The sequence below is a fragment of the Plecotus auritus genome (assembly GCF_963455305.1).
Source record: "Plecotus auritus genome assembly, chromosome: 9".
Taxonomy (NCBI): Eukaryota; Metazoa; Chordata; class Mammalia; order Chiroptera; family Vespertilionidae; genus Plecotus; species Plecotus auritus.
This window is the reverse complement of record NC_137783.1, coordinates 136,391,354-136,414,868: the sequence shown is the minus strand read 5'-3', so window position 1 is coordinate 136,414,868 and position 23,515 is coordinate 136,391,354. Positions and strand designations below refer to the sequence as shown.

At 38.4% G+C, this 23,515-nt stretch overlaps 1 pseudogene across 1 annotated transcript; it reads right to left on the bottom strand.

Moving 5' to 3' along the window:
- Window positions 1-1,536: 1,536 nt before the first annotated feature.
- LOC308233743 (olfactory receptor 5F1-like) lies at window positions 1,537-8,190 on the bottom strand (annotated as a pseudogene). Its single transcript has 2 exons — window positions 7,270-8,190; window positions 1,537-2,482 (listed from the first exon to the last, which is right to left on the bottom strand). The product of its transcript is annotated as an olfactory receptor 5F1-like (transcript).
- Between the last annotated feature and the right edge of the window lie 15,325 nt (window positions 8,191-23,515).

The window sequence follows — 23,515 nt, the reverse complement described above, 5'->3', positions numbered from 1 at the left end:
CCACCAATAACCAAGACCCTTTTCTTTTCTATCCTGAGTCTTTCCTTCTGGCAAATGGTTGGTTTTACAAAACAATTGCTGGATCCCATTTTTTCTCCTCTGCCTAATATTTTGAAGTGGTGGGCATGTAAGTTTCACATATTGACATCCTTTCAGGCCTAAGGGAAGCCATAGGACTCTGGGATCCTGTGAAAGAGACAGTTTCGGATCAATTGCTAAGCCTAATGTTAGCAAGGTCATAATGTTTACAGGTTTGTTTTCCTGCTTCCCTCTAAAATGTTCTCATGCCTTTTTCTCCTTCTCTTCTGATTTTAATTAGACCCTCACCTTTTCTTTGGGTGCCAAGAGTCTCCATGCATTCCACCATCATCCCCAGGTCCTTATTAAAGAACTAGAGGCCTGGTGCATGAAATTCATACATGGGGGTGGAGGGGTGTCCCTCAGCCCAGCCTGCACCCTCTCCAACCTGGGACACCTTGGAGGATGTCCGACGGCAGTAGGACATCCCTCTCACAATCCAGGACTGCTGGCTCCTAACCACTCACCTGCCTGCCTGCCTGATTGTCCCTAACCGCTTCTGCCTTCCAGCCTGACCGCCCCCTAACTGCTCCCCTACTGGCCTGATTGATGCCTAACTGCTCACCTGCTGGCCTGATCACTCCCAACTGCCTTCCCCCACCAGTCAGCATCAAAAGCTCCACCTCCTAGGCAGCCATTGGCTCCTTGCACTTAACCCAGATTTGGTTCTGATTGGTCAGTTTCTATGCCAGTCAGCATCTCCAGAACTATTTCTGGGCCTGATCTGAGAGACAGGGCTGATCAGCAACTCCAGTGGAGGCCCAAGAGAAAGAGGGATGTGGCTGCTGGCCAGGCCCAGATCAAAAGAGAGAGGCAAGTGCTGATCAACAGCTGCCGCAGAGGCTACAGATCAGACCTTGCTTCTCTCTCCAGGCCTCTCTTTGGGCCTGATCTTCAGCCCCCTCGGCAGTCAGTGCTGGATCAGGGTGCCCGCAGCAGCAACCCAGCACTGACTTTGGTCAGTCAAGCCTTTGGTCGTTTTGGATGTTATGGACCCTTGGTTTTTATATATTAGGATATGGAGGTAAATGCATTACTAAAAATAAATACTTATGAAATCTTAAATAAATTTCCAGCAGTTTAACCATTCCAAATCTTTTCTCCACACAATAAAGTGTGCTTGCAAAGCCTCAAAGTCAAACTATATGCAGAAAACTACCGAATTTCTCTTTCTAATACCTCACAAAGTTCATCAAAAGCATAAATTACATAAAAATCTAGTGTTGCTAGGAAGCAAAATAGAATTTTGTGGGATATCAAACAATCTAATATTATAGGTTTAAAATAGTTTAATCACAACAAAATAATATAAACAATTAAACAGTGGTTTGATCAATGTTTCATTGTTTTGCGTATAACTCATGTTTACTTGAAATATTGCAATGTTTATCAACATGTCTGTCTGTAAGCCAATAATTTGGAAAGTGCAATGACAGCATTCTTCAAAAAGATAACATTTTATCTCTGTGGCCTGCTGGCCTGAGTTGCTTTGACATCTTTGTTTCTCAGGCTATAGATGATAGGGTTGAGCAATGGGTTGACCACAGTGTAGAACAGGGCAGCCACTTTGTCTTTCTCCAAGGAGTAGGTGGAGCTTGGCCTTGAATACATGAAGAGCAAGGATCCATAGAAGAACATGACTGAGATGAGGTGTGAAGCACTGGTGGAAAAGGCCTTTTGCCATCCAGAGGCCGAGCAGATCGTCAGAATAGCCAGAAGGATGTCGAAATAGGAAATCAGGATGGCAAGAATGCTGGAGAGGACTGTGAGGCCCACCACACTCAGGAGGACTTTTTTGTAGACCTTGGTGTCTGTACAAGACATTTTTACCAGTGGTGGTGCATCACAGAAGAGTGGTTGATGATATTTTTACCACAAAAACTCAGGCAGAAAGTATTGACAGTATGGGCTATGGCATTCAAGAACCCTCCTATGTAAGAGCCAGCAACAAGTCTAGTACACAGAGAGCTGGACATAGTACCTGAATAAAGTAATGGGTTACAGATGGCCACATGGCAGTTATACTCCATGGCTGCTAGGAGATAGCACTCAGTGTAGGCTACAACAAAGAAAAAGAACAATTGGGTTCCACATCCAGCCAAGGAAATGCGTCTATCCTCTGAGACACAATTGGCCAGGATTTTGGGAGTATACACAGAGGTGTACCAAAAATCACAGATTGCTGATAAAAAAAATACATAGGTATGTGCAGGTGGAAATCAATATGAATTAAGATAACCAGGGTCATGTTCCCTGACAAGGTCATTAAATAGAGTGTCAGAAATAGTACAAATAGAATCAACTGACACCGGGGGTTTGCTGATAAGCCCACCAAGATGAATTCAGTCAGGATGGTGAAATTTTTCCCACTTTCATGTCTACAGAGAAGAATGCCTGATGAAGACTTGGGGGGGGGGGGATTATTTAGTGATTTTTCTATTGAAAGAAATAAACAAAGGTATCAATTAAGTCAACAGTTACTAGGAGGCATATGGACTTTTATCCATAACTCTCTAGAATAATTGAACTTTACTCTGTACTTCTGAAGACCCCAGGAACTAGTGTTAGAATATGATTTTGAAATTAAAGCTTTCACTTATTAATTATTTAATGCTAGGCAAGTCCCTCAGTCTCACCAAACAGACGAGAAAAATGAAGCTCCCTGACAGCTTGTCTGGGTAAAGAAGATATGCATGAAAACATCCAACCCAATGTTAGGTACATAGTGAGTACTCAAAAAATTTTCAGCATCCTTTATATTTTATTGAGAATTTATGTGTCATGCATTGTGCTGATTGATTGTAAATATCAATATACACCTGCTACAATTAATTTTAGATATATATGTATATCACTGTGTTCTTTACCAAGGGTATATGTTCTCAACTGTTAAGCCATGTATATCTTTTTTGGTGCATTGGTTATGAAAGCATCCCTCTATTTTTACACAAGAAACTACAAAATCTTGGTAAGGGTGGATAAATAAATTTGATGAAAGCTTGGGACACTGTACTAAAAGACCCTATCTTATAGTCAAGTGTGTGAACAGAAAATATACCTAACTAAAAGAAAAGAATGTGCATCATTTCTCGGCCTTTTGGCTAAAATCAAGTGAAAAGAAAAAAAAATGTAAACTAAACCACACACTAGTGATCTATGTGGTATATATTTTTTCAAAAATATATCCACACAATTTTTTACTGATTTCCTGTTTTAAACAGCAGATTCTGTTATTCTACTGCTTGATCTAGGATAGCCTTGTGGTTTGTTCTGGCCATTGTTTTGCAGCATAGACAGCACTATGCCGACACTGAGCCTGGGTGTCAAGAGGGGATGCACGCTTCTCACTTTTGAAATCCTTCCACCATGTAAATAAGCCTGGGAGATTTTGCTGGATAAGACATCTATCTACATTCTCTCTGTGACCACAGCTAAAAGCAAGTGTGCCCCTTCACACGTTAGTGAGTCCATCTTCATCATTCAACCCCAATGACCTAAAAGCTAGTCACAGACAAGAGCAGACTAGCTAAGACACATCTGGCATAAGCAGACTTTTATTATTGCATAATTGAACTGAGTTTAAATTCTGATTCTACACTTTGGTAGCTCTGCAGTCTTGAGAAATTCCTTAAAAACTTCTAACTCACATTTCTTTACCTTTAAAAAGCTAAGAAAAATGTCATTGCTATAGATAAAATTCATGCCCTAGTATGTGAACAGAAAACATACCTAACTAATGGTAGCTATTGCTACTCTGAGTGAGAGGAATAATACCTGATTTATTTCTAAAAACTGATCTTGAGGAAAAATATAAATAAGCCCAAGTTTCTACAAGGAGACAATTTAAACCATAATAGACGTGTCCTTCAGAATCTTTTCATAAATAAATAAATAAATAAATAAATAAATAAATAAATAAATAAATAAATGTTTTTGTCACCTAGTCTTGGAAATGCAAAATTCATTGGCCTTGGGTCAAGGAGTCCTGTGATAAGGACCGAGCCTGTCACTCTCACCTGTAAGTCACCTGTCTTCTCTGAAACACAGATTCATCCACATGTAAAATTTATTGATTCTTTTCAGGAACCCACCTTCTATGATTCCAATTTGTTAATGTTCTTTAGAATTCATCATAAAAATAAGAACAGGTAATCTCTGCAACAATACAGAGTAATAGAACCATTTAACAATCCTTATATATATGCCTTTATCTTTGGATACGTGGGACATTATCATCATGTTGGTTGAAGTAAGAGATGAATTTACCAAAGACAACAGCATTCTTCTTTTTACTTTAAAATGTGCATACTGCCCTAGCTGGTTTTTCTCAGTGGCTAGAGCTTCAGCCGGACCAAAGGGTCCCAGGTTAGATTCCAGTCAAGGGTACATGCCAGGGTTGTGGGTTTGATCCCTCATCATTGATGTTCCTATCTCTCTCTCCCTCTCCCATCCTCTCTGAAATCAATAAAAATAGATTTTTTAAAAATGTGCATACTCTTTCTTGTTTTCCTAAAAATCAATCTTGTGAACTAACTTGTTTATATTCTCTGACTGTGTTCTTTAGTTTTCTTATCTAAGAATTTAACAGCTCTTGAATTTTTAGAATAAAATCATAGATGTCTTTGAAAACCTGACACAATCAACGATGCTTCTACCCAATTTTCTGAACTGCTATATATACGGATAAACAAACAAAAATTTAGAGGGTTCACAGATTCCCAGAAATCTACCCATGGTTTTATGGTTATAATTCTTAATTTAAAATTCTGCACTAAAATATGCCTCAGTTTCTTTTCAGTTCTAAAAGTTTATAATTTTAAGAGTAATAAAAGCTTCAAACTTTGCATATTTAAAGCTGTATTCCTAATCTTCACTGTCAAAAACTTATCTATCTTCTAATTTTTCATATCATTTAATAAATTCTATTCTTCCTATATTTCAAGCCATAAACTACAAATCAACCTACTCTCTTTCTCTCTTAACTCCTCTCAATATTCCAAAAAATCCTTATGTCCCTACCTTCAAAATGTATTCTGAATCTGAGCATTTTTTATCACCTCTACTGCTATTACCCTGGTCCAAAACACCATCATGTTTTGCCCAAAATTTTGCAATCCAGGGGTGGGCAAACTTTTTGACTCGAGGGCCACAATGGGTTCTTAAACTGGACCGGAGGGCTGGAACAAAAGCATGGATGGAGTGTTTGTGTGAACTAATATAAATTCAAAGTAAAGGAGCGGAGGGGAGAGCAAGAGAACCGGATAGAACAGCCGGATCCGGCCCGCAGGCCGCAGTTTGCCCACGGCTGATAGACCCTTCTCCCTTTGTAGTCTATTTTCAATATATCAATTAGTATGATTCTTTTTTTAAAAAAATGGCAATTTGTGACACTTTTGTATTTAACTCTAACATGCAACAAATTTATTCTGTTAGAGCAGTGGTCGGCAAACTGCGGCTTGCGAGCCACATGCGGCTCGCAAGCCGCGGTTTGCTGCTCTGTTGACTCATGAGTTTGCCGACCACTGTGAGTCACATTCCATACAATGACCTAAAAGTCCTCCATGAACAGGCCCTCCATTACCTATAGATCCTTAATTAAAATGAGTCGATTAGGGTAAGCCCTAATTCAATCTGATTGGTGTCTTTATAAAAAAAGGAAATGGAAATTTGGATACACAAAGATACCAGAGATGTTTGTGCACAGAGAAAAGATCATGAGAGGAGAAAGCAAAAGGGTGGCCATCTGCAAGCAAAGGTAAGAGGCCTCAGAACAAATCAACCCTGATGGCATCCTGATTTTGGCGTTTTAGCCTTCAGAACTATGAGAAAAGAGATTTTGTTTCAGCCACTCAGTCTGTGGTAGTTCATTATGACAGCTCTAGCAAATGAATACACTTGGTTAGCACTAAGACATTTTATGTTGGTGCAACGTTATGTTTTTTTCACATAAAATGACTACTAAAATGAGAAAATGTGATCCAGCACAATGAAACATTTTCTAATTTTTATTAATTCATGCATAAAACAGAAGAAGCAAAGGAATACAAACATGCAGTGAACCTTCATTGTTATCAATAATTGCTTAAAGTAACAGAGAGTTTCTTTTTTTTTTTTTTTCCCAAGATGTGGAAATTCTACCTAGCAGAGTTTCACTCTGAATTGTGGATGTAAAGCTTTTTGAAATGTATATATCTCTCTACTCATTTCTCTATTTCTCTCTACATTTCCATTTCTGCCTATTTTATACAGCTGTTATACTTTTGTCTTTGATTTTTTAATTGTTGGGGAAAGTATTTTTATTGGAAGCTCAGTGGCACTAATTTGTTCTTTCTTACATCTATTACCAAAGAAATTTTGTATTATGGCAAGCAAAAAAATGAGAATCAGAAAAGAAAAAAATAAACTTGTTTCTAAGGGCATTTCACAGTAGAAATTTACTTATGAACTCCTGACTATCTCCCAACAAATGGGGTAAGAACCTTCGGACTCAGAAGTTCTGGGTTTGTGTTCCTGTTTTACTTTTATTTTATTTTTTACCTATGAACTACAATGATTTGAAGCAAGTCATTTACCCCATCTAATCCTGGCAATGATTCCATAACCAATTTTATTATTCCCATATATAGATTAAAATAATTATATACAGGCAACTTATAAACTCTGAAGTAAAAATTTAAATTTTTTTTCTTTTAACCTTCACAGAATCACAATAATTTCATGGACTCTCTTCCAAGCCAACAGGCATAGCAGTTTTTCCAAATGCACCAGCCTCACTTATTTTAAAAATGTATTCAAAAGACAAAAATGCAGACTGATATTTCCACATTATCCAATGATTTTATTTGTTTGTTTTTTTAAAGTATATTTGATAACAATGACATGAAGATAATTTGTAAAATAAAATATAGCCATTTAAAAACACTTCGTTCTGTCCACTATTTTTTTTCACCTCACCTGAGGATATGTTCATTTATTTCAGAGAGAGAGAAAGAGAGAGAGAGAGGAGAGAGAGAGAGAGAGAGAGAGAGAGAGAGAGAGAGAGAGATCCATTGATGTAAGAGAGAAACATGGATCAGTTGTCTTCCATATGCACCCTGAACAATAGGATCAAACCTGCAACCTAAGTATGTGCCACAATCTTTTGCCATATGGGATAATGCTCCAAGCAACTGATCAACCAGGCCTGGGCACTCTGTCTATTATTTTTCTCAGTGCATTTTTAACATCTTTATTTCTTAAGCTATAGATCAAAGGATTCAACATTGGAATCACCACAGTATAGAAAACTGACACCACTTTATCCCTCTCCAGGGCATAGCTAGTACTTGGTCGGGAGTAAATGAAAAGAATTGAACCATAGTACAAGGTGACAGCTGTCAAGTGGGAGGCACAAGTGGAGAAAGCCTTGAGGCGGCCTTGGGTGGAGCGAATCCTCAAGATGGCAGCGATGATGAAGAGGTAGGAGGCAAAAATAAGCACAGTGGGAGTAATGATGTTGGAGGCAAGTATGAAATAGAGCATAGCCTGGTAGCTCTCCTTCACATCACAGGCCAACTTTACAAGGGGGGGCAGGTCACAGAAGAAGTCATCAATGATATTGTTCCCACAGAAGTTCAGGGTAAATGTCTCACTGGTAATGATGATTGAGTTAAGAAAGCCACCAAAGTATGAAGCTGCAACAAGACTGGTGCATATCTTTGAGGACATCACCTGGGAGTAAAGCAGCGGGGTAGAGATGGCCACGTAGCGGTCATAAGCCATGGCAGCCAACAGGTAACATTCACTATAGGCCAGTCCAGCTGAGAAAAAGAACTGAGCCAAGCAGGCAGCAAAGGAGATGCTTTTGTCTTCAGAGATGCAGGTCATAAGGATTTTTGGATTATAGACGGAGGAATACCAGAGATCCAGGAATGAAAGGTTTCCAATGAAGAAATACATGGGTGTGTGGAGCCGAGAATCAGCACAGATCAGAGAAATCAGGGTGATGTTCCCTAAGAGACTGATGACATAAATGATGAGGAAGATGAAAAAGAGCACGTGCTGTAACCATAAGTCAGCTGTGAACCCTAAAAGTATGAACTCTTTAATTTTGGTGAAATTTTTCTCATCCATTGATTTTTGAGTTTCTGTGATTCCTTTCTGTTAAAAGATGAATTAAGATATATTTAAGTTCCCCCATCATTGGCTATTTTAGATCATTGAAAAACCCAACAGATGTATATATGTTGTTCATTGTGAGACATGTTTATGCTGAACTGGGTTAGTTATTCCTGTTGAATAACTAAAAAACTGTTCTATGCTAGCTTAAGAGATCAGTTAATATGAAAATAGCATAGCATGTTTCACCTTATTTTTCTTCTTGTTAGGGTAATTTGTGTTCTTGTCTTCTATTTGCACTCAGGGTAATTGTGGACCATGTGGAAGATATTTTAAAAAGGAGTTAGAAAGAATGTGCTGGTTTCTCTTTGGGTCTTTGAATCCTTTTGTCTTTTTCCAGAGAATTCCATGAAGAACAATTTTATTATTCTAATATTATGTTGAGTATCCTTGGAAGTTCATTTTGCTGTGAATTTTTTGAATATGATTATATTTTATCCAACTTTCTATTCACAAAACCAAGAACATGGATTTTCATAAATAGAAAATGTGTAACTTGAATAAAATAATAGATTTCCTTAGATAATAGGAATCTGAGGCCATAGCTACTTGTCTGAATTTCAGATATACTCTGAAAGGAAGTAAAAATATTAATCAATTGATAATTGTGTTCATAATGTGTTTAAATTTTCTATAGCAGCAATTTTCAACTGGTGTGCTACAGAATTTTTAAAACATGCAATACCTGACTATTTAGTCAAGGGCACTGATTTCTTTTCCCTTTGATTGTCAAATTTAAAATGACAATAGTCAACACAGCAATAGCTGTCTGGTGTGAATTAATCAAAATTATACCTATTTTTAATCAGATTAGCAAAAATATATATTTTTGGTGTGAGACAGAATTTTAGTAATTAGTTTATGTGTACCATAAGATGAAAAAGGTTAAAAATCACTGTACTATAGAATCAAGTCCAAAAAAAGAACAAAACAAAACAAACACACAAACAGCTAAGCTGGCCAAATTGAATGACTTGGGGCAGTGGTCGGCAAACTCATTAGTCAACAGCCAAATAACAACAGTACAACGATTGAAATTTCTTTGGAGAGCCACATTTTTTAAACTTAAACTTCTTCTAACGCCACTTCTTCAAAATAGACTCACCCAGGCCGTGGTATTTTGTGGAAGAGTCACACTCAAGGGGCCAAAGAGCTGCATGTGGCTCGCGAGCCGCAGTTTGCCGACCACTGACTTGGGGGAATATGGTAGGCTGAATAATGGCCCATAAAGATATCCAAATTCTAATTCCTAAAACCTGTGAATGTTGCTTTATATGGGGAAAGAGTTATTAAGTGAAGAATCTTGAGATGTATACTAGTAGATTATAATGGTGAGCCCTAAATACAATTACAAACATCCTTATTAGAGGGAGGCCCAGGAAGATCTGACTACAGATACAAGAGGAGGAAGCAATGGGACCACTGAAGCAGAAGAGGAGAGAGACAACCACAAGGATGCCAACAGTCATAAGAAGCCTGAAGAGGCATGGAATGGATTCCCAACTAGAGTCTGGGTGGGTGTGGCCCTGCCAATACCTTATTTTTGTCTCAGTGATATTAAGTTTGGACTTCTGATCTCCAGAACTATGAGAGAGTAAATTTTTGTTGTTCTAAGCCGCCAAGTTTGTGGTAATGTATTAACACAGGAAGTTCTGGAACATGACCTCTAACAGTCTTCTTGCCTTCAGAGGTAGAAACTAGTAGCTGGACTGTTGCCAGCAATGGGAAAAGCACCATCTCTGCTGGTCTATGTTACAACCCAGTTCACACCACAATAAAAGAAATGGCTAAACTGTGATTGTCAGGGCTCTGAAATGTATTTCTGCTGTTCAATCCAAATCTTTAAAAATCTCTTCTGCTGGAGGGAGGGTGTGGTTAATTTAATCTTGGTCATATACTCAGCTATGGACTTAAAATTGAGCTAGAAAAATAAAAAAATTCTCTCTTATAACTGTATCTATTTGATGGCAAGAATTTGTCATTTTTAACTTTACAATACTGGTAAATATTAATGGTATAGTCATAGTCAAAGTAGAAATTCTTCATACTAAGCAAAGAGGGATTGGAATGAGTGACATTTCAATTCCCTTAGTATTTTATGCCTGTCAGCTGTTAACGTCATTTTTAACAAAGCCTATTTCCGGAAGCAGCTTAAGAGCAAGAATCAAAAGAACTAGGTTCTGGTCTGGGTTAGCTGCTGCCAATTTTAAATAAACATAATTTCCAAATTCTATTTTCTTATCTACCTTTCTCAGATTGGTGGGACTTTTAAAGTTCACATTTATGAGAAAGCACTTTGAAAACGAAGAGTTAAAACTACATAGTGCATTCTCTATGATTTCTTCATCTCTGTATTCAGTCCTTCAGATATGCTATTTGCTTTGTCTCGCAGGGATGTCCCTAGAGTTGGTATGTCCTCATGTAGAAACTTCCCTTCTTTATTATGAGGCCTTCCCATGAACTGGGAAATTGCAGGGCTTGCTTGCAAAATTACAGTTGGGTTTGAACATTTCAAGAGATATTTCTTCCCTAATCTCTCTTGTTTTCTTTTACAGCTATTAAAATATAAAATAAACATACATGTCAATATATATATCAATGCTTTTACAAATAAAAAAGGGTTGAAGGTGGTGTATCATGAGTCATAAGGCACATGTAAATAGCATAAATTAAGAAAATGTAAAAAGGAAAAGCAAGACCTGGGCATAAAATGAGGCAGGGATAAACCTGTTGCACACCAACAAATCCTATCTATTGTTCTGTGCAAATCACAAACTTGACTGGAAACTTTCTAGGAACTCATATATATAATTTGTAATGTCCAAAAGATAAGTCACCATCCAAAAAAATTGGGCAGCACATTACTATTCTTGATATTAACTTTGAAATCATTTCTCCCAAATTTCCTTGTAAAAAGAATGGGGGAAATTTAAGGCATAGTATATTGAATTATAGTATTATATAGGTAGACACTAAAGAGAGTTTCTTTTAACCCTTGGCATTTTAAAATGAGGGAGAGGGGGACATCTGTAATACTCTCAATATTTAAAAAATAAAAATAAAATAAATAAAAATTAAAAATAGAGTTTTTTGTGCTACATTTACTTGCCATTAATTAGTAGACTTAAATATGGTTACATGCCTTGTTAAGTCAAGGGATGCTCAGACATCATCTCCCCACCAAACATCTCTCCTCCCTGTCTTCTCTAATCTCTCTTCACCAGGAGGTCTCTTTAAAAGGCAAACAGCTCTGAGAGTGATCACCCAAAAGGAACTGATCCCTTAGTGATCTCTCAGTCCTCTCCAGACTTAGTGCACCTGCCATCCCTATCATTCAATTTGCTACATTAATCAGATGCATCTTGATTTATATATTAATTATAAATGTACAATATATTGTCAAAGATATAGCTTTATCTCTATTATATATATATAATATATATATTTGCACTCTTCTTAAGGAGCTCTTATCCCATACACTGCCTAATGTAGAAAAAGAAATATGTTTAATTCATTAAAATGTTCATATGTACTATTAGGTTGACCTGCTATAAAGGGCCAATAAATTTCCTGTGAGATCACACAAAAGATAATGGTAGGTCACACACAGCTGCAGAGGGTTTATGAGAATAAAACACCCATCAAGTACACATCTAATTGCTTGTTTCACTGAAAGAGAAAATAAGGCCTAAAGAAAAGATATTTCAGCTTCCTTCATCAAATGTAATTATAGGAAAGAAAACTTTATCCTATTTCACAAAGTCAAATTATTATATAGTTTCATTATATTAAGGATTGTTTTGTCTTTAGTTCATATTGTGACTTACTAACCTTTCCCCAGGTTAATTAAACATAATACTTACTACATGAACATAAATTATTACTTCATTTGATTTCAACTCAAGTCCAAAATTTCTCACATTATCTTAAAGTACCTTCTACTCACCTGCAGAAATCCTCTTTCCAATGCTAATAGTACCAGGAGAAAATATAAGCCTGAGCAACCCTTTGGGATATGCTGCAAACAGCAAAGTGTACCTTTGTGTGCTATTCTGGAGCCAAGTGACAAATTATAAAGCTCAATTACCTTTCCAGATGAAGTAGAGAGAAATTATTCACCGTTAATATAATTGATCCAATTAACCTCTAAAACTTTGTGAGTTTTATTCATACATTTGAGATAAAAGAGAATTCAGCAGAAAGGAATAACCAACAGAATAGTATTCATATAGTAGATACTCAAGAATTATTTGCAGTCAATGATAATAAATAATGATAATAAAAAAAACATACAATTTTAGTTCTGAAACATATTCGACTGTCACTTAATAAAATGATCTCATTTACAAACAATGAAATCAAGAGACAGTTTGGAGACTTTGAAATTGAAAAACAGAATAAAATTCATGTGGTCAGAGCAAATTTTTACCTCTACATCAGACCATGATTATATTTATTCATTTAAAATATATCTTACTGAGCAACTTTTAGGTACCCAACATTGAATGTTGAGGGCAATACAACTGTTGGGCAAGGTAAGGTATTGAGTGAGCTTTGTAATGGTTAAGTGGCAAGCCTCAATTTTCCTATCTATAAAATGGAAATAACTTGTCTTCACAAAGTTGTTATAAAGATTACATGACATAACACATAATAACATATTAAGAAATATCAATGGGGGAAAAAACAAACAAAAATAAAATAGTGAGAAATATATAGTGCCTGCCCTTGTGGAACTTATGACCTCATGGAAAAGTCATCAAATAATAATATAAATTTATACTTACAAATTATGACTAGTGTGTGGAGTCATAACAACGGGTGTCAGATGATTGTATACAACACTTGACATAGTGTTGGATCTTAGGGAAGATTTCTCTGAGGAGGTTATATTTGACCTGAAAACTGAAGGACAATAATAGAAGTTCACTAATCAAAGTGGGTGACAAAGGTGGGAGGTTGTTGGGGGTGTAAAAATAATAGTGTTGCAGGTTCTGAGGAAAAGCATTGTGAATTCCAGGAGTGAAGAAAGTTTAGAGATGTCAGTATCTTTTCAGTCTCTATCCTCAATACACCTCTTTGCTTCCAGGTCCAAGAGAGCTTTACATCCAAACATAACCCAGATAGGGAGTGCAGGGAATGCTCTGTGAGGACACATGGATACCCCTGAGGAGTGGTGGGACTGTGCTTATTGTCACCAGCTGGGTGCTAAGAAAGAATAGTAAGGGAGTTTTATAAAGCAGATAAACTAAGAAATAACATCAAATAAGGCCTATAATTAGTACAACTAAAGTATAGACCATCATTTATGGAGGGAATCAAATGCTGGTGTAGATTAATTATGATTGTCTAAACTACTCAACCATCAGCTAAATGTGAGGTTCTCAAATCTTTTTTTTTATATATTTTTTTTATTTTTTTTAAATATATTTTATTGATATTTCACAGAGAGGAAGGGAGAGAGATAGAGAGTTAGAAACATCGATCAGCTGCCTCCTGCACACCCCCCACTGGGGACGTGCCCGCAACCAAGGTACATGCCCTTGACCGGAATCGAACCCGGGACCCTTCAGTCCGCAGGCCGACGCTCTATCCACTGAGCCAAACCGGTTTTGGCCTTTTTTTTTTTTTTTAAATATATTTTATTGATTTTTTACAGAGATGAATAGAGAGTTAGAAACATCGATGAGAGAGAAACATCGATCAGCTGCCTCCTGCACACCTCCCACTGGGGATGTGCCCGCAACCAAGGTACATGCCCTTGACCGGAATCGAACCCGGGACCCTCAAGTCCGCAGGCCGACGCTCTATCCACTGAGCCAAACCGGTTTCAGCAGTTCTCAAATCTTTTGATCCCTTTATACTCTTAAAAAGTATTGGAGAACCACAAACAGATTTTCTGAAAATGGGTTATATCTATCAATATTTACCACTTCAGAAATAAAAACTGAGAAATTTGAAATGTTTTATTAATTCATTTAAAAGAGTAATAAGCCCATTACATGTTAACATAAATAACAGATTAATAAATATGGATAAGTTTATTTCAATACCAAAAATATATATAGTGAGAAGTGACAGTTTTATATTTTTGCAATTTTTAAAAATGTCTGGCTATACAAGATCATTAAATTCTTACAAGTATTTCTAAAGTCAACATACTGAGCATTTTGTTTTGATTGAAGTATATGAAGAAAATTTATTCTTAAACAGATATGCAATTAGAAAAGGGAAGACTACTTAGTCTTCAGATAATTGTGATACTCTTCTTTGATAATATAACAAAACATTCATATTTTTAAGTTAATTTCAATGTGATATGTGAAGCCAGTATCTGTAATATCTTAGATTGTTATGAAAACACTGAGTATGGACTGCATGAAATTGCCTCAAGAACCCGCAAAGTTTTCTAGACTATACTCTGAGAACTACTGCTCTAAACATATCCCTTGAAAGTACCAAAGGACATTTTAATCAGGCATAAGGAAATGCATTAGTGAAATAATTGAAAATCTTTGACACTGTCCTTAGTAGTCTGGAAATGACAGTGAGATGCTGCTACAAAATCAGGTTTCTTAATTTCAAGGAGAATAATAAAATCTTGGGGTTTCAGCTAAGAGAGAGCATAAAATCATCACAAATAAATTAGGTACAGTTACTATAATAAGCCCCAGGAATACTTTCAGTTGAAGTAGCTGAAGAATAGTATTGGTGCTGAATAAATTGTGCTAGGTCATACAGCTAGTGATGTGCAGGTACAGACAAATTTCCAATGCAGGTCTTCACAACTCCAAAACATATAATGTACTAACTACCAGAGATACATCATGAACAAAGTAGAAAGAGTCCTTGTTCTTGTGGGGTTTAAAGGTCAGATTGTCACAACTACAGAGCAAAGCAATTGCCTAGTGTGATTCTGAGAGGTTACATGACTTGCCCAAGACCAGGAAGAGAATTAATGACAGTTTAATATCATCAGAAGTCTTCGAAATGCACTTTGTATGTCTCAGGCACTCTAGAACTTAGCTCTCTACCCCACTTTTCCCCCTGAATGGCTTGCTCTACCTCCATGAGAGCAGTTCTAAATTAAGGTCCTGTTAATTAGGAATTAACTTTTCTGTTCATTAGGAAGAATATACTAGTATATGGATTTCAAGATATCAAAGATTTCTGCTGAAGATGTGCACAGGATAGCTTTTTTTTGAGACTTATTTATTTTTTAATTTATCTTTATTGTTGAAGGTATTACAAATGTCCCTTTTTTTCCCCAATGACCCCTTCCACTCCGCACCAGGCCCTCCCAGGTCTTCACCACACTATTGTCTGTCACAGGATATCTTGTTTGTGTTTTATTTCCAGAGGGTCTATCACTCTTTTGCATAATTTCACATGCATTTTTTTAATTTAATAAATCTTTATTGTTCAGATTATTACAATTGTTTTTTCCCCCATAGCTCCCCTCCACACGGTTCCCACCCCACCCTCTGCCCTTACCCCCCCACCCCCCCCCCACCACACTGTCCTCATCCATAGGTGTACAATTTTTGTCCAGTGTCTTCCCGCACCCCCCACACTCCTTTCCCCCAGAGAATTGTCAGTCCACTCCCTTTCTATGCCCCTGATTCTATTATATTCACCAGTTTATTCTGTTCATCAGATTTTTTATTCACTTGATTTTTAGATTCACTTGTTGATAGATATGTATTTGTTGTTCATAATTTTTATCTTTACCTTTTTCTTCTTCTTCCTCTTCTTAAAGAATACCTTTCAGCATTTCATATAATACTGGTTTGGTGGTGATGAACTCCTTTAGTTTTTTCTTATCTGTGAAGCTCTTTATCTGCCCTTCAATTCTGAATGATAGCTTTGCTGGGTAGAGTAATCTTGGTTGTAGGTTCTTGCTATTTATCACATTGAAAATTCTTGCCACTCCCGTCTGGCCTGCATAGTTTCTGTTGAAAAATCAGCTGACAGTCGTATGAGTGCTCCCTTGTAGGTATCTAACTATTTTTCTCTTGCTGCTTTTAATATTCTCTCTTTGTCTTTTGCTCTTGGCATTTTAATTATGATGTGTCTTGGTGTGGTCCTCTCTGGATTCCTTTTGTTTGGGGTTCTGTGCACTTCCTGGACTTGTAAGTCTATTTCTTTCACCAGGTGGGCGAAGTTTTCTGTCATTATGTCTTCAAATAGGTTTTCAGTATCTTGCTCTCTGTCTTCTTCTGGCACCCCCATAATTCTGATGTTGGTACGCTTGAAGTTGTCCCAGAGGCTCCTTACACTATCTTCATATTTTTGGATTCTTTTTTCTTTTTGCTTTTCCTATTGGGTGTTTTTTGCTTCTTTGTATTTCAAATCTTTGACTTGATTCTTGTGATCCTCTAGTCTGCTGTTAGATCTCTGTATAATATTTTTTATTTCAGTCAGTGTATGCTTAATTTCTAGTTGGTCCTTTTTCATATCCTCAAGGGTCTCGCTAAATTTGTTGGCCTTTTCTAGAAAATTCTTGAAAAACCTTATAACCGTGGTTTTGAACTCTATATCCAGTCATTTGCTTTCCTCCATTTCTTTCATTTGTAATCTGTTTCTTTGTCTCTGCATTTTGGCTGCTTCCCTGAGTTGATAGAGTGGTTTTGTGTACTAGGTGTCCTGTAGGGCCCAGTGGCTCAGCCTCCCCAGTTACCTGAGGTGGACACTCTTGATGCACCCCTTTGTGGGCTGTGTGCACAGTCTTGTTGTAGTTAAGCCTTGATTGTTGTTGGTATCAGTGGGAGGAATTGACCTCCAGGCCAATTGGCTGTGAGGATCAGCTGTGTCTACGCTGGGAGAACTTCTGTGCTGGAGACACCCTTATGGAAGAAGACTTGCAAAAGCCTCTGTGCTCAGCTTGGATGGGGCGGAGTCTCAGGGTGGAGCAGACAGCATTGGTTTCCCATCAGCCCTGCCCTAATAGGCCCCTGTGTCTCAGTGTCCCATGGTAATCACTGCAAGCACCTCTGAGAGAAAGCCGCCCTCGAGTTCCACCCGCTGCGAGACAGTCCAGTTTCTCCCCGAATGAGTCTGGGTCCCCAGAGTCTCGCCCGGAACTGGAGTTCAGAGCATTCAGGAGCTTTTGTCTCCCTCCCACTTGAGAAAACCAGCCTCGTACTCAGTTGCCCACCCTCTCAGCGCGTGCCTCGGTACCTCTGCCTTCCGCAGCTCCTCTGAGTCTCAGTGTGCTTTTCCCTTTCCTTCTAGTTGTAGAATTTCCACTCAGCCAGCCTTCCTGTGGTTCTGGATGATGTCCGTTTTGTCTTTTAATTGTAGTTTTGAAATTTTTATGTGAGGCAGCAGTTTAGGTATTTACCTATGCCGCCATCTTGGTTTCTCCTCACATGCATTTTCATTACAACCCTCTTATTTTTATCTTAATTCTTGGTATTTTAATATGTAACTATTAAACTTACTTCATCATTTTGAAACCTTTCCCTAAGCTAGTATAAAGTTTTCTCTGTCATTTATTTGCTCTATTATGTGTGTGTATACACAAAATTTACCAAACAAAACAAATCTCAAGAATACAGGTTAGCAACCAATGAACCAATAATGCTGGAATATGGTCTTCCTACCTTAAATCATTTTAAAAAGATCCATCCTTCTTTGCTGCCTGACCTACGACAGGCCCCAGGAACTTACTTTCAGAGCTGAACAGCAATTATAACCCAGGAAATTTTCTTATTTTTTTTTTTTATAAATCTTTATTCAGATTATTACAATTATTTCTCCTTTTTCCCCCCATAGCTCCCCTCCACCCAGTTCCCACCCCACCTTCTGCCCTTACCTCCCCCACACTGTCCTCATCCATAGGTGTATGATTTTTGTCCAGTCACTTCATGAACCCCCCCATACCCCTTTCCCCCTGAGAATTATCAGTCCACTCCCTTTCTATGCCCCTGATTTTATTATATTCACCAGATTATTCTGTTCCTCAGGTTTTTAATTCACTTGATTTTTAGGTTCACTTGTTGATAGATATGTATTTGTTGTTCATAATTTTTCTCTTTACTTTTTTCTTCTTCCTCTTCTTTAAGAATACCTTTCAGCATTTCATATAATACTGGTTTGGTGGTGATGAACTCCTTTAGCTTTTTCTTATCTGTGAAGCTCTTTATCTGCCCTTCAATTCTGAATGATAGCTTTGCTGGGTAGAGTAATCTTGGTTGTAGGTTCTTGCTATTCATCACATTGAAAATTTCTTGCCACTCCCGTCTGGCCTGCATAGTTTCTGTTGAGAAGTCAGCTGACAGTCGTATGGGTGCTCCCTTGTAGGTAATTAACTGTTTTTCTCTTGCTGCTTTTAATATTCTCTCTTTGTCTTTTGCTCTTGGCATTTTAATTATAATGTGTCTTGGTGTGGTCCTCTTTGGATTCCTTTTGTTTGGGGTTCTGTGCGCTTCCTGGACTTGTAAGTCTATTTCTTTCACCAGGTGGGGGAAGTTTTCGGTCATTATTTCTTCAAATAGGTTTTCAGTATCTTGCTCTCTCTCTTCTTCTGGCACCCCCATAATTCTGATATTGGTACGCTTGAAGTTGTCCCAGAGTCTTCTTACACTATCTTCAACTTTTTGGATTTTTTTTTTTTGCTTTTTGCTTTTTCGGTTGAGTGTTTTTTGCTTCTTTGTATTTCAATTCTTTGACTTGATTTTTGTGTTCCTTTTGTCTGTTTTTGGGTCTCTGTATAATATTTTTTATTTCAGTCCGTGTATGTTTAATTTCTAGTTGGTCCTTTTTCATATCTTCGAGGGTCTCGTTATATTTATCGGCCTTTTCTAGGATATTCTTAAAAAGCCTTATAACCATGGTTTTGAATTCTATATTCAGTCGTTTGTTTTCCTCCATTTCTTTCGTTTGTGATCTGATTCTTTGACGCCTCATTTTCACTGCTTCCCTGAGTTGGTAAGGTAGATTTGTGTGCTAGGTTTCCAATATGGCCCAGTGGGTCTGCCTCCCCCAGTTAACCTGAGGTGGACACTCTTGGTGCACCCCTTTGTGGACTGTGTGTACAGCCTTGTTGTAATTAAGGCTTGATTGTTGTTGGTATCACTGGGAAGAATTGACCTCCAGGCCAGTTGGCTATAAGGATCCGCTGTGTCTATGCTGGGAGAAGTTCGGTGCTGGAGACAGCCTTATAGGATTAGACTTGCCAAATTGCAATAGCCTCTGTGCTCAGCTTGGATGGGGTGGAGTCTCAGTCTTGGCTTCCTGTCAGCCTTACCCTTGCGCGCACATGCGCGCCTTCAGACCTCCACCTTCCCTGGCTCCTGAGTCTCTGCCCAAGAGTCCAGACTCCCCCCACAAGAGCGTGGGTCCCCAGGGGCTCACCTGGAACCGGGGTTCAGTGCAGTCAGAACTGGGGCCCAGTGGAGTCAGGAATCCCCGACTCCCTTCCACTAGGGAAAGCCTGTGGCAACCTCCGCAGCCTTTGTGCGCACTGGCGTGCGCGCGCGCACTTTCAGTCCTCCGCCTTCCCCGGCTCCCAAGTCTCCGCCCGAGAGTCCAGACTCCCCCCACAAGAGCGTGGGTCCCCAGGGGCTCGCCTGGAACTGGGGTTTACTGCAGTCAGAACTGGGGCTCAGTGCATTCAGGAGCCTCTGACTCCCTTCCACTAGGGAAAGCCTGTGGCAACCTCTGCAGCCTTTGTGCGCACTGGCGCGTGCGCGCTTTCAGTCCTCCGCCTTCCCCGGCTCCTGAGTCTCCGCCCGAGAGTCCAGACTCCCCCCATAAGAGCGTGGGCCCCCAGGGGCTCGCCTGGAACTGGGGTTCAGTGCAGTCAGAACTGGGGTTCAGTGCGGTCGGGGGCTTCCTTCCCCCTTCCGCCTGACAAAGTCAGCCAGGCTCTCAGCTGCCCTTCCTCTCTGCGCGCACAAAGACCCTTTGCCGTACCTCCAATTCTCTGTGAGCTTTTCTCTTTCCTTCTAGTTGTAGAATTTTCACTCATCCAGCTTTCCTGTGGTTCTGGATGGTGTCCGTTCTGTCTTTTAGTTGTAGTTTTGAAATTGTTGTGCGAGGCAGCAGTTTAGGTGCTTACCTATGCCGCCATCTTGGTTTCTCGGAAATTTTCTTATTTAAAGTTGCCTTGATTAATTAGTTCCTCTGAAACTTATTTAGAGATGAGGCAAATAATTTCTTTCAAGTTTAGTAATTGCTGGAATCTGAGTGCCTTACTCAATCTTAATGATGCTTAAGGCATCTTATTAGAAAGGGGATCAATAACAATGTTGGGCCTTGCAGCCCAGTCTCACAGTGGCAAACGTAGTTTGTTGGCATTTTGCTATAATGATTTCTCTGAAGAGTTAAAGGCTGATTCTCAGTCTTCAAACTCCTACAGCATTTGTGTGTGTCTGTGTGTGTGTGTGTGTGTGTGTGTGTTACAGAAATGTTAGAAGCAAAAACTACCTTAGAGATGATCTGGGCTGAAACCTTTCTTTGTCAAGTGAGGGAACAAAGAAGTGGAATGGAGAATTTGTTTATTCAAGGTCATGGAGTTAGAGCCACCACAACCCTGGCAAGAACCTGGTCCTCCTGATACTTAGTACAATTACCCTTCATGATGTGGGTGGGCCTTAAATCAGTTGAAGGTTTGAAGAGAATAAAAGCTGATCTTCCCTGAGCAAGAGAGAATTCTGCAGCAACTACAGCATTGGCTTTTGCTGGGTCTTCAGCTCCATGGTCTTTGAATTTGAATTGTAACATCAACTCTCCCCTGAGTCTCCAGCCTGCCAGCTCCCGTGCAGGTTTTGGACTTACTGTCCTTCATAATCTTATGAGTCAATTTCTTAACATAAATCTCATTGTATATATACACACACATTCTATTGGTTTTGTTTCTCTGAGGACCCTGACTAATACAAACACCAATAATAATAGCAAACAATTGTGTTACTGCTATTGTTATCATTCCCACTCTCTATATGTGGTCATAAAAGCTCAGAGAGGTTATGTAACTTGCTCAGATTCACACATCTATTAAATAATATAGTCACAATAAGAACCCACATTTGGTTCTAAGTCTTATGCTCTTATCCAATATTCAATATACTGCCTCTCTGGAGCTGCACATGAATAAGATTTCTCAAACAGCAGTTGGAGTCTTATTAGTGGGAAATTAAATCAGTTTAGTAGGTCATGACCAGCATTGTTTAGAAAACAAAAATGATGGAATAAAGCAGGAGTCATCAAACTTTTTTATAAAGGGCCATATAGTAAATATTTTAAAATTTTCTGGCATACTGTCCCCCTGACAACCACCCCACTCTGCTCTTGAACCCCCAAAGCAGCAGGGACAAGCCATAGAGCTGTAGTTCTGTCTTACATATATTTTTACCACAGAAAAGATCTGGATACGTTTCGTTGTAATGATTGGGATGGGATGCTACAGGCATCTAATGAATAGAGTCTAGGATGAGACTAAACATTCTCCAATACAAAGGACAGTGCCCACAACAAAGTGTCATCCTGTCCAAACTGTCCACAGCATTGCTGTGGAGAAACTCTGATGTGAAGATGGCTGTATTCCAATAGGAATTTATTTATGGACACTGAAATTTGTACTCCAAATTATTTTCATGAGTCATGCAATATTATTCTGCTTTTCATTTTTTTTAACCATTTAAAAATGTAAAAACTATTCTTACAACTGGGTGCTGGACTGGATTTGGTCCACAGCCTGTAGTTTGTCAATCCCTGAAATTTAGTAATAAACAGATGTTGCAGGTAGTAAAACTAAGTATATTTTGTGGAACTTTTCTTTCCAGTTATGCACCTGTATGACTCTACTGATTATTTCTTTGTAAAAAAAAAAAAAAATATATATATATATATATATATATATATATATATATATATATATATATATATATTACTGTAGGACGAGTTTGAAACATATAATTCTTTTCTAACTATGAATTGAGTTATGAAATCCCTCTGAATTGTGGTTGACTCAGTATGTTCTCCTTAATTAGATTCTCTTAAGGAATTGTGGGTTGAGACTCTACAGAAAGCACCTTAAAATGAAGACAAGACTGTACAGAGAACAGAACTCATTTTGGCTGAATTCAGTCAGGACCTAGCCATGAGGAATTTCATGTGGTGTTGTCCCATGATAAGTCCAAGCCTTAAGCAAATATTCTATGAATTGGCACTTTGTCCTGATGGGAGTGTCTTGCTGTAGTCGACAAAGCAAGCCACTCATAGACTCAGGGGAATCTATGTTGTACCTCCAAGTTATCCTCAGAATTGCACATCTCTCTCATTATCTCCAACCTCTAATAAAGTCCCAATAGAAGTTGCAGCCTGGCCTCAAATATGCTATGGATGACTTAAAATAAAGTGGGACTGTTGGCAGGTTTGGGAGAAAATGATGGAATCTTTGAAGAATAGCTACTACTGAGAAGTATAAGAGAAGACTTGGAACAATGGGAATAGTAACCTGTGGGTGAAGTGGAAGCAGCCAGAGGCAGCTGAGAAGGCAGGAGAGCAACAGTATAAATCGTTTCTCTCCCCTGGATTGCTCTGAACTACATGGAGAAGAGACATAACACTCTGCACACTGCATCAACAACTTGAGCTCATCATAATTTAGCATTAAAGGAAAGAGAATGCCAATGTTACCTACTAGCTAATGAAACCAGTAGTTACTTGGGTTTTGTATATACACAATGAAAAACACATCGTTGATAAAGGTGCCACCACCATTCAACCTTGCATTTTGGGTTATTTCTTTAGGACAATCCCCAAGTGAAAAAGCCAGTAATCATGCCTCTATCATTTAAAGATATTGACATTAGATTCCAACTATCCCAGTCAGTGTTTTTCTGCTCTCTTTCCCCTCTTCTTTCCATCCCAGCAGCTGCAGAGTGGGAAAGAAGGGGCAGCAATAATAGAGATTCAGATCTGCCCCTTTCATCACCACTCTAGAGCCTAAAATGGGAGAGGAAGGATATTTTAATTTGAAAAATGTTGTGAAGTTTGACATCACCATGGACTTGACTTATTTGAAATTTCATGGATGTAACCCAATTTATTTAACTAATATCTTCAAAGTCTCAATGTGGCTTCTTCTGTATATTCTTAGCTATAGCAATTCTTTTCAGCTATACTTAATGATGGTCATTCTGCACTTTATTTGCAATTTTGATATGGTCATGGGAGGAGAAGAGCATAGCGTTTACCTGCTCTGCCATCTTGATCTGGTCTGAACTTGACTTTTAATAGTTGGAAATGGAAAGCATTTGTTTCTTACTTC